The 10,256-nt window shown below is 65.9% G+C and overlaps 1 protein-coding gene across 1 annotated transcript in view; it reads right to left on the bottom strand.

Annotated features, from left to right (window-relative positions):
- PLCH2 (phospholipase C eta 2) overlaps positions 1-10,256 on the bottom strand; it is a 54,354-nt gene that overhangs the window by 43,789 nt on the left and 309 nt on the right. The gene's annotated exons all lie outside the window — the stretch shown is intronic.

Genomic DNA, 10,256 nt, shown 5'->3' on the forward strand with positions numbered 1-10,256 from the left:
CCAGCCCCCGACCCCAGAGAAGGCAGAATGCCACTCAAGGCCAGATCTCATTCCTCCCCCAAGAGGATGGAGCCTCCAGCCGGGCAGCGGCACAGCACGTCTTGGCCGCCCTGGGAGCCCTCAGTGCCCCCTGGCTAAGGCCTGGCCAGCATGATGAGCATCGAGGCAGGACAGAAAAGCCACTGTGGCCAGACATGGCACCTGAGGGCTGGAGAGGCCAGACCCAGGGGTACGCTGACAACTCCCTGCTCCTGAGGAAAGGCGCCAGCGACCCAGGCTCAACGAGGAAGACCTGGACGGAAGGTGCCATCCACCCTGGCTGTTGCCCCTGCCGTGGGAGCAAGCCGGGCCCAGGGGCTTCAAGAAGACGGAACTGCTCCAGGACCTCAGTGTCCCCAGGGGCAGGGCCCAGTGGTGACAGCTGAGTCATCGCCCGGGTCTTTTTAAGGCACAGCTGAGTGCCAGGGGGCAATTTAGGTTTTTTGACAAGACAGGACAGCACGTGGAGGAGAACACCAGGTCAGAGCTGAGCCAGGAGCTGTGTGCCCGCCAGGGCGATGCCCTCCAGGCCCTGCCCAGGGTGGGGGGGCTGCAAGCTGCAGCAGGAGGGGCTCAGGTCAGACAAGAGCAAGGGACCCTGTAAGCGCGACGTGTGTGGGCGTCCGCTCGCTGGCCTGGGGTGGGCCTGCCTTGCTGTTCGGCTGGCGCGTCGTGTCCATGGGAGGGCCGTGGCCCTTCGAGGGACTTCCCGGGAGGGAAGGCCTGCAGTCCCCGCCCCATCCCGTCCTGCTGTCCCAGGAGGCAGCCATAGGAGGGGCGAATGGATAACAGAGCCGGTGCAGGGAGTCTGGCTGTCCTGAGCTCTGGTTTTGAAGACCCCCAACTGCGCCCAGGAGCCCGGAGGTGGAGCAGGGAGGCTCCGAGCCTGTCGCTTCCCCCCCATCCGCCTGAGTGTCTGCTCTCCCGAGAGCCTCCCAGCCCCTCCCTGCTGCGCCCGGGTCATGCTGCTGACCAGTGGCCCCTGCAGAGCCCAGCCACCCAGACTCGAGGGTGGAGGAGGGGGGACAGGCAGCGTGGGGCAACCGGGGCCTTCCGCTGTCACATCCTGGACCCCCCCACCTCCGCCCCATGATCCCGTGTGGCGGGCCAGCTCCTTACAGACACAGAATAGAATAATCCCCAATAATGCCAAGCCCAAAATAACCCCACAATGCGCCGCGTGCCGAGCTCCCACAGGAGCAGTAACTGAGTCAAGCGCAGCTGTAGGGACGCTTTAAAAATACACAAAATGCACAAACACGAGTGCACCCACCTCCGCCCACCGCGCCTCCACAGGTAGGGGTGAAGGTGGGGGCACGTGCGGGGGGGCCTGCCCTGCACCTGGGGCTGAGGGGAAGCCCTGGCGGCGGTGGTGTGGAGGGGCGGAGGGGCTCCCCGGAAGTGCTCCCTCCCTGGGAGGCCGAACCCCCAGCCCTGCCCCCAAGCAGACGACTGCTGCCCCCCCCGTCTTGCCTAGTGCTGGGCCTGCAGAAGAGTGGGGCCACCCAGGCCTCTACCTGCCCCTGTCCACTCTCCTAGGCTCCCTGCCCACCCTGGGGACAGCAGATGACCCCCGTGTTGTGGGGACCTGCCAGAAGGGGCAAACATGGGCCTACATGGAGGGGTCCTCCGTACCTGCCAGCCCAGTCCTCTCGGGGCAGGGGAGAGTGGTGGTGGGCATCCCTGCCCCCCCCCCCCCGCCCCAGGCAGGTGGATGAGGTGCCTGATGAGCTCTTGCACCTCCGGCCCGAGAACAGCCAGCACCGAGTGCCAGGTGCCCAGGCCCTGGCCGCCACAGCACAGGGCCTGGGAATGGGCTGGCTCTCCGAACCCCACGGCCCCAGAGGCTCCTCTGCCTGCAGAGGCCGACGCACAGGTGCCCACGCCCGCCCTCCACACTCAGGAGCCTCATCCAGGAGGACAGCGTCCAGGGCCCGACCGGGCTTTACACCCAGGACCCTGGTCAGGAGAGCTGAGGTCAACATCGGGCCACCCTCTTCCGGTAAAGGCACTAGGCCCACACAGCACACTGCTGGTCCAGCCCCACAGACTGGGAGGTCCGTGGCCTTGGACAGCCGGCCTCCATGGAATGACGTCGTTGCTAAGCAGATCCTCCACTGCCCACCCACCCGGAAGGCCGCCATGCCCGACCACACCACACCAGGCCACATGGCACCAGGCCACACCTCGCCAGGCTGAACGGAGGACTGGATGGGTGAAGGTGGTGAGAACAGATCACAGAGTGACATGGACAGTCTGCTCAGCCCCTCAGGACAAAGCTCTGCCCAGAGGAGCACAGGCTAGCTTAATTCTGGGGAGCTGACCCCCGCCTGCCCCCGTTACCCCCAAGCCCATCAAGGCAAGCAGAGGCCAGGGCGGCCCCCTTCGCTGCCTGCTGACTGGGGCAGGCAGCCACCTGCGGCTCTCAGGTTCTGCTGCAGCCACGGCTCCTGCAGCCTGAAGGAAGTGGGCCACAGCCTGGTTGCTCAGAAACTGGCTCTGGTGGTCACGGGATCTGTCTCCGCAGCAGGCAGCCTGCAGAGAGCTGCTCAGAGCAGGGGGCCCCGGCTCCAGCCTCAGGGAGCACCGCCACCTGGACTCGGGAAGCCCCCCTGGGGATCCGGCCTGCGCGGCCCAGACCCCCTGCCCACACCCAGCGAGGCGCAGACACGGTGCTGGGTGAGACGGTGTTTGATCTCCGGGCTCTCAGGGGCTCTTCCCTCACAGAGATGCAGGAAGGGCTTTTCTGTCGGCCGCTGCCCTGATGTCGGCCACGATCCTGGGGACACGTGCAGCGGGGAACACGGCAGACAGGTGTCCAGGAGGGTCCCACTGCTGGGGTCTGCTGGAGCATGGACAGGGCCTCCCGGGGGGACTGTCCTGGGGCAGGAGGACCCCGGACAGGGGCAGGGGCACGTGGATGCTGGGCATGGCTCTCCTGTGCCGTGCGCAGCGGGGCCTGGAGGACTGGGCAAGGGCCCCCCCCCCCCGCCCCCAGCAGCGTCTGGGAGCTGTCCACTTCCCAGTGCTGAGATGAAAGGTGGAGGCAAGGTGCCCACGGCGTGCTCGGCGGGCTCAGCCCCCAGGACCCCGTACAGAGGGAAGGAGGGACCAGCACCGGAAGAGCGCCTGCCTGCTCTGGGCACAGACACTCCCTTGTAACCAGGCAGCACAGGGTGTCGCCAGCCCCGCTGCCCGCCTGGAGGTCACCACCCCCAGCCTCAACATCCTCATACTTACAATGGGGCGATAACAAAACCAACACTGGGAAGGCTGGAAATAACACCCAACAGGGGGTCTCTCAAGACAGGCCGATAGGCCAGGCCCCAGGGGGGCTTGCACCTGTTCCTGGCAGGGAGCCCTAGCCAAACCTCTATCCACACGGCCGGGGAACCATTCAGGTAACTCCCTGGGCCCGCCTGCTCTCCTAGGCAGAAAGGGGTGGGTGAGTGAGTGACCTATAAGCTCTGGAGAAGGGGGTGAGCCCTGTCTAGTGCCCCGCTGCTCGCGGTGGCCGCTCTGAAGACCTGGGGCAGGCAGAGGGCAGCACCAAGGGCTCCCCGTCCTGGGCAGCCCCTCTGCCTCGGGCTCACTCCAGGCCAGTGGCCGCTGCACTGAGCCCAGATGAAACACTTGACCCAGCTGCTCTCCTGCAGGCAAGACCAGTTCCCGTCCCAGCCCCTCCTCCTGTAAGCGTGAGTGGCTCCCGTAAGGCAGGACAGAGTGACACCACGCCCCGGGAGGGGAGACCCGGGGCACCGGAGGGGTGAGGCACAGTGCCCAGGCCCTGCTCACCTGCCTGCCACAGGCCTGAGGCAGAGCACAAACCCCACTCTGCAGGCTTGGCATTTCCGAAGGATGACACAGATGCCGGGGGTTGTGAGAACAGACACTTCCGCACCAGCGCGCCGGCTCTCGGCACCCCCAACAGCTCCGGCTGCCGCACGGGCAGGGGACAGAGCTGGGGGCCCAGAGCACGGCTTGGACTGGCCTGTGGGACAGTGGGATGGTGGGACGCCTCTGGCCTGACCTTCCCACACCCCTTCCCCCTCTGTGCCGTGCTGGCCCAGCCCCCAGGGAAGGGACTGACCGGTCATTACTGGGGCAACACCCCTGCTCCCACAGGGCATCTGGCCCTTTCCATGCAGTGAGGGGGGTCCTACCACTGGGTGGGGGTCCCAGACTGCCAGTGTCCCCCCACAGGGATGCCCACCTCCAGCACAGAAATACAGGGACGGTGGCCTTGGAGCCAGTCCCTGGGGCTGGAGGGGGGGCCAGGGGCAGGGGGAAGGAGGCCTCGTGGGAAGCAGGGTCCACGTGAGTGCCCCCTCCAACTCCCAGAGTTAACTGGGCCTCCCGAGATCCATCTTTATTAACCACATTCTCCCTGACAGTGTCTGGCCTGTCACTGCAAGTGGCATCCTCGGTGACAAGTGGCATCCTCAGTGACAAGACCCAAAAGAGCTAGAGAAGCCCACCAGGGTTGGGCAGGCACCACTGAGCACAGCACAGCTCTGGGCTCCGGGCCTCATGCTGCGGACCCCCTTCGCCCTCACGTCAGAGTGGGACCTGGGGAGCGTGGCGGTGCCCTGGCCTCACTCCTGGTGCAGGGGGCCCACGGCCGCCCCTGCCTGGGCTGTCCTAAGTTGTACCCATGTCCTGCTTCCAGACAGCCAAGCAAGGGCCCTCCAGGGCCCACCTCCTCAGAGCCGGCAAGAAGTCCCCGTCACAGTGGAGCCATTGCGACTGACATGTCCCTTACACTCCCCCACGGTGATGAGGCCGCTATCTGGCCTAGGAGTCCACGGCCCAGGGAGTGGCAGGGGTTTGAAAAGGCCTCAGCCCCACCCTTGGCCTCTCGTGGGTCCCCAGGGGAAACCAGGTAGGGGTGGAAGGCCTTGAGCAGGACCAGGCTTGTGAATGAGCCCCCTTTCTATCCTCTGGAGGCTGCATGAGCATTCCAGAAGGTCCGCGCCTTGGCTCTGCTCAGGGGGGCAATCAGAGGCTCTGAGAGCAGCGGGGCACTTTGTGACTGTTGAAGGAGGTGCCCCAAGGGCCACCACCCTGTGCTGGGATGGCCCCCAACACCACTGCTGTGCGCAGCCTCCAGGCTCGGCCACAGAAGGGAGGCAGCTCGGCCCCCGCTGGCCTGTCCCCCAGGAACCTTGAGGGGCAGGGCCCAGCATGTGGGTGCCATGGGCTCCCCAGCTTCTCCTGGGATAGCCCGGCTGAGTCGCTGAGGCTCTGGGTGCAAACAGGCGGCCCTGCTCACTCTGTCCCAAGGAGCATCAGCCCAGGGAAACTGAGGCCCGCCACGCCAGAGGCCATGCCAGCCTGGTGACTGCCCGTGAAAGCCTCCGGCAGCTGCCCTCAGCTCTGGGCCCTCCAAGTGGAAGGGGAGAAGCAGAGGGTGCTGGCTCTCCAGGGAACAGGGGGGTCCTGGAGAGCACCCGGGGGGGCTGCCCGGGGAGTGGGGGAGGGCAGGCAGCAGTGGCCACCACCCACAGCCCCGCCAGACTACTCATGCGCTGCTCACGGCACACTATTAGCCCATTTCACAGGTGGAGACGTTCAGGCTAGGTCCCCTGCCCAAGGCCCCCCAGGGGCTGGCAGCGGAACTGGGCGCTGGCCCGAGCCTGCCCCTGCTCTGGGTGTCCTCCCAGCCCTGGCCCGGCCCTGGGCCCCAGCAGCCAGCCGCAGCCAGCCTGCGTGAGTGGGACCTCTCACAGACCCGATCTCCACTCCCCACCCCACCCCCACCCCTGGGTGTCCCCGAGTGTGGCTCTCCCAATGGCAGAATCACCTGGGGGCCTGTTTAAAAGGCCCACGTCTCTGGAAGTGCCCCAACCCCTCTGGAGTCTGTGTTTTCCACGCCCCCAGACAACACTTAAAGCCCACGAGACCTCGACGGCTGCTCAGGGCCACGCTGAGGCCTGGGGTGCCTCCTCAGAGGAGCTCTGGGTGCCCTCAGGGGACTGTCAGGTCCACTCTGCTACAGAGATGAAGTTGAGGCCTCAAGACTGTAGGCAGCAGGTCTCAGCTCACCAAAGCGGGCCCTCCCCTCCCCTCCCAGCAAAGTAGCCAGTCTTGGTGCAAGGGGCATTTGGGAGACCACGCCCAGTGGCCGGCAGGACCTGGGAGCAGCCGTTCACTGAAGGAGGGTCCACCCAGGCCCCCTCCCCACCTTCCCCCAGGAGCCTCTGGAGCCACGCCCAGCACATGGAGAGCCTGGGGTGGTGGGGACCCAGGAGGCAGGCCAGTCAGGGGCTCTGGGGAGCACTGCTCTGCTCATGCACTCAGCACATCCTCAGCCCCTGGGGTGCAGGGCTGTGAGGTCCGGGCCCCCGCCTTGGCCTGCAGGTGTTTGGACAGGGGTAGGAAGGCTGAAGGGTGACCCCCGCATAAGGCACATCCACGTCCCAGAACTTATGCAGAAAAAATCTCTGCAGGTGCAATCTAGTTAAGCATCTTGAGATAATCTCATCCTGGATCACTCTAGGTGGGTCTTAAATCCAACAACAAGTGTCTCTATAAGAAAAGGGGGAGGCCACGTGGGGGGCCGAGCCATGTGAAGATAGAGACAGAGGCTGGAGGGGTGCGTCCACAAGCCCAAGGGCGGCCTAGGGCCGCCAGGGTCTGGAGCAGGCAGGAAGGACCCTGCCGGGGTTTCCGGAGGAGTGCAGCCCTGGGCACCTTGGTCTGGGGCTCCCAGCCTCCAGACCAGGAAACTGCACAGCTGTCTCAGGCTGGGGTTCTCACATGGGGTTCATGTGGTGGCACCTTTCTGATAAGGTGGGTGCCTCTGCCGGTCTAGCTGCCTGGGGGCACACCCAGACAAGGTCCACCATGGCCTCGGGCCCCGGAACCCCCAGTGCGAACAGGGAGCTCTGAGCTTTGCATGAAGGACTTGGTCAGAACCCCAAGCTCCGTGGGGGAGGACACGGGGGAACGCCCGTTAGGTGATGGGGGCAGGGGGGGGGGTGAGCCTGGGGGAACCAGGTGCCCAGCCTGGGTTGGAGGCCTCCCTGGACTCTTCCTGTGAGACAGACCAGAGGGACATTTCAGATGGTGCCCCCTCACTTCCCTGCCTTTCTGTCCCCTCCAGGTCGGCAGCTCAGGCCCACACCGTCCCTGGCATCCCTCCTCACGCTGGCCGGGCTGGTGCGCAGGGCCCCTCTCTGAGTATGGCCGAGTCTTAGGACCGGATACGCCGGCCAGCCCCTCTCCTCGCCCTGGGCAGCCTGTGCCCGGGTGTGGGAGTGCCAGGGTACACGCGGGCCCATGGGGGCAGGGGGAGGAGATGCAGTGGGTGCTGACCCCACAGGGTACAGGCGAGTCGCGTATTCGGGGCCTTTCCCACACAGAAGCCAGACTGATGAGACAGCCCTGCCCCAGGCCTTCCCAGCCCCGGCTGTTGGCCGCTGAGCCGCCCTTGCTGGAGCCTCCCATCCGCCAGGGTCTGATGCATATAGCAGGAGCTGCGAAGACAGGTGAGGAGCCTGCTCTGTGGGGGTGGAGACCCCAGCATCGATGCCCCAGAGGCTGCTGGGAGCGCAGAGGGGGTGGAAAGAAGGCAGGAAGAAGAGCAGTGAGGGGCCAGACAGGACAGGGTGGGCACCCTCCCCAGACCACCGCGCACACACACACACACACACACACACACACACACACACAAGGGCCCGTGCCAGCTTCCGCGCCTGGAGCCCAGCAGCTCTGCTGACCTCAGGCCCCCTCTCCACAGCCCGGGCTGGCCAGTTCTTTGCTGAGCTAGGTGACCAGACAGCCTCCTTTGTCCCCTGTGCGGGGCAGGCGAAAGGGACTGAAAGCTCCATTCCTTGCTGGCTGGCTGCTACCGCGGGAGACAGCTCCCAGGAGCCCTTCCTCCCTGTGCCTGTTACACAACAGACCTAAGAATAATCCAGAGGGCGGGCAGTGCAGGGGGGACGGAGCTGTCCTGCCTCCCGGGACCCCTCAAGCTAGGCGTGGGGGGTGGGGCCAATGGCCCAGTGGTCCTGCCTCTGCCCGGGGCCTGAGCCCATCTGGAGGTGCAAGGGACACCCGGGTGGCACCCACTGCCAGCACCCGGAAAACTGGGGTGCACACAGGGTCCTGCACCCAGGGGCTGGCCGGGCCCCAAAGGCCCAGGGCTCTCTGTACCCAGTGGCCCTTGGGGTCAAAAGGTCCAGCCAGGCCTGCAGCAGAAGCTGAATTTCCAGTGGGTGTGATCCTGAGCCCCCGGTGGGTGCCCCTTCCGGGCACGCGGGGCCCCGGGGGCTTCGGTGGGCAGGAGAGCAGACAGGGAGGGGCAGAACGGCCCAGCAGGGACAGGGGCGCCCCTGGCGGCCCAGCCTGGGCCCTGCCCTTCGCTGGAGCAGGTGGCAGGCGGCCTGTCAGTCTCGGCCCGACTCCCTCCCTCCCGGGGAGCAGGCGGGTGCGATGGGTCCCAGCCAATGAAGTAGGGAAACAGAATATGTACAAATGCGCCCGTAGCTCTTCATCTACCGCAGACATTAAAAATTAAAATCCAATTACAACTCCCATTGTCAGACCTGGCTTCTGCCACTTAAAACAATCCGAGTGCATGGACTAGGGGGAGGTTATATAACCTGAACTCCCAGCTTCAGGGAGTGAGGTCCTGGGCGGGACTGGCCCCCCTGCCCCACCAGGACGGCCTGCAGGGGTCAGCAGCCCCTCTGGTACCTGTGGGACCCCACAGACCTGCTGAGGTACCAGCCAAGGGGAGGTCCCTTCAGGAGGGGGCACGGCCAGCCCACCGGACACCCTCCCCACGCTCCTAACTGTCCTCTGACAGCAGCCTCCTCAGTCCTGCTGGTGGCTGAATGACAGACCCCACCCCAGCCCCACGCCCACTTCGTAGCTCAGGTGGGCCAGGGTCCAAGACGTCAAGGCCACCAGGCCCAACCCCCGGAAGCCCCAGGCACAGTGGGTCTGCCCACACAGGCTCTTGCTGAGTCCCCCCACCCCAACCCCAAGTCGGGCCAGCTCTCTTGCCTCCTGGGGGCTGAGCCACAGCTTTTGGCCAGGACAGGGCTATTGACATGGTCAGCCTCGGGGAAGGGGGCTGTAAGGGCCCCTTGGTCACAACAGCACGCACTCTACCTGCCACCCACCGGCCTCCTTTCTGGAACCCACAAACGCTCTCCATAAGGCCCCACAGAGGTCGTGGCCTTGAGTTAAGAGCAGACGTGGGGGCTGCTGGGGGCTCCCTGGCAGGCAACCACAGCTGGGGCCCGGGGCAGACAGGCAAGCTCCCCCCCAGCCTCTGACCTGCCCCCCAGGCTGCGGCGTCTGAGCCCCTCTCCGTGGCTACGGCTCCCTGGTGGAGTCTTTGGGCTCGAATGGGCTCCTCATGACAGGGGCGTTTCGGCCGGTGGCCCAGGTGTCAGGAGAGTGGAGCATCACTTCTTGGAGATTAGGGCACGGGGCACGGGGAGGTTCAGTTCCAGGGATGAGGGGTGGACATGGCCATGAGAGAAAAGGCCACCCCGGTGGGGAGTCAGTGGTCATTCTGTCTTGCTCAGGGTCACTTGGGGCGGGGGGCCTCCTGTTCCCCTGCATCTTCCCTCTGCTGGCCCTGGAAGTGTCCACGTCCCCTGAGGACCCCTGAGGAACGCCCCATCGCTCCCCCAGCAGGCCCCAAACTCCAGAGGAAGCACTGCACCCCCAGCACCAGCACCAGCACCCTACGACAGCCTGGCTAGGGCCACCCCAGGGCCCAGCTGGGTCCCCTTTGAGGGCAGGTCCCCCTGCCCCCCCCCAGTCCCTGCTGGTCAGGTGCCAGTGTCACCCGAAGCCAAACAGACTGCCTTCCACCTGAGGCCACATCCCCCCAGCACCTCACCACAGACCCACATGTCCGCGGGGCTCCTGCCACACCAGCCACATCCAGTGAGGGGACAGGGCGCCCTATTCCTGCTCAGCAGGACTCAGTCTGAGCACAGGGTCATAGCCCCAGTGCGGTATCCACCGTAAACCTGCCGAGGAAAGTTCCCAGGGAGGTGGCCCCAGATGCCTCCGCCCCACACCTGCGGCCTCCAAGGGAGCCCAGGACCCCTCACCTGCCCCCGCGATCCCACACCCACACCCACCGCCCGCCCCCTCCAAGGTCTGAGCCCTCCCTCCCGGGTCTGGACCTCGGAGGCCCCTCGCTCCACCGCGGGCGGGCCGAGGCAGCGGGGCGCCCCCTCTCCGCGCCG

Source organism: Suricata suricatta, chromosome 8 (assembly GCF_006229205.1).
Source record: "Suricata suricatta isolate VVHF042 chromosome 8, meerkat_22Aug2017_6uvM2_HiC, whole genome shotgun sequence".
Lineage (NCBI taxonomy): Eukaryota > Metazoa > Chordata > Mammalia > Carnivora > Herpestidae > Suricata > Suricata suricatta.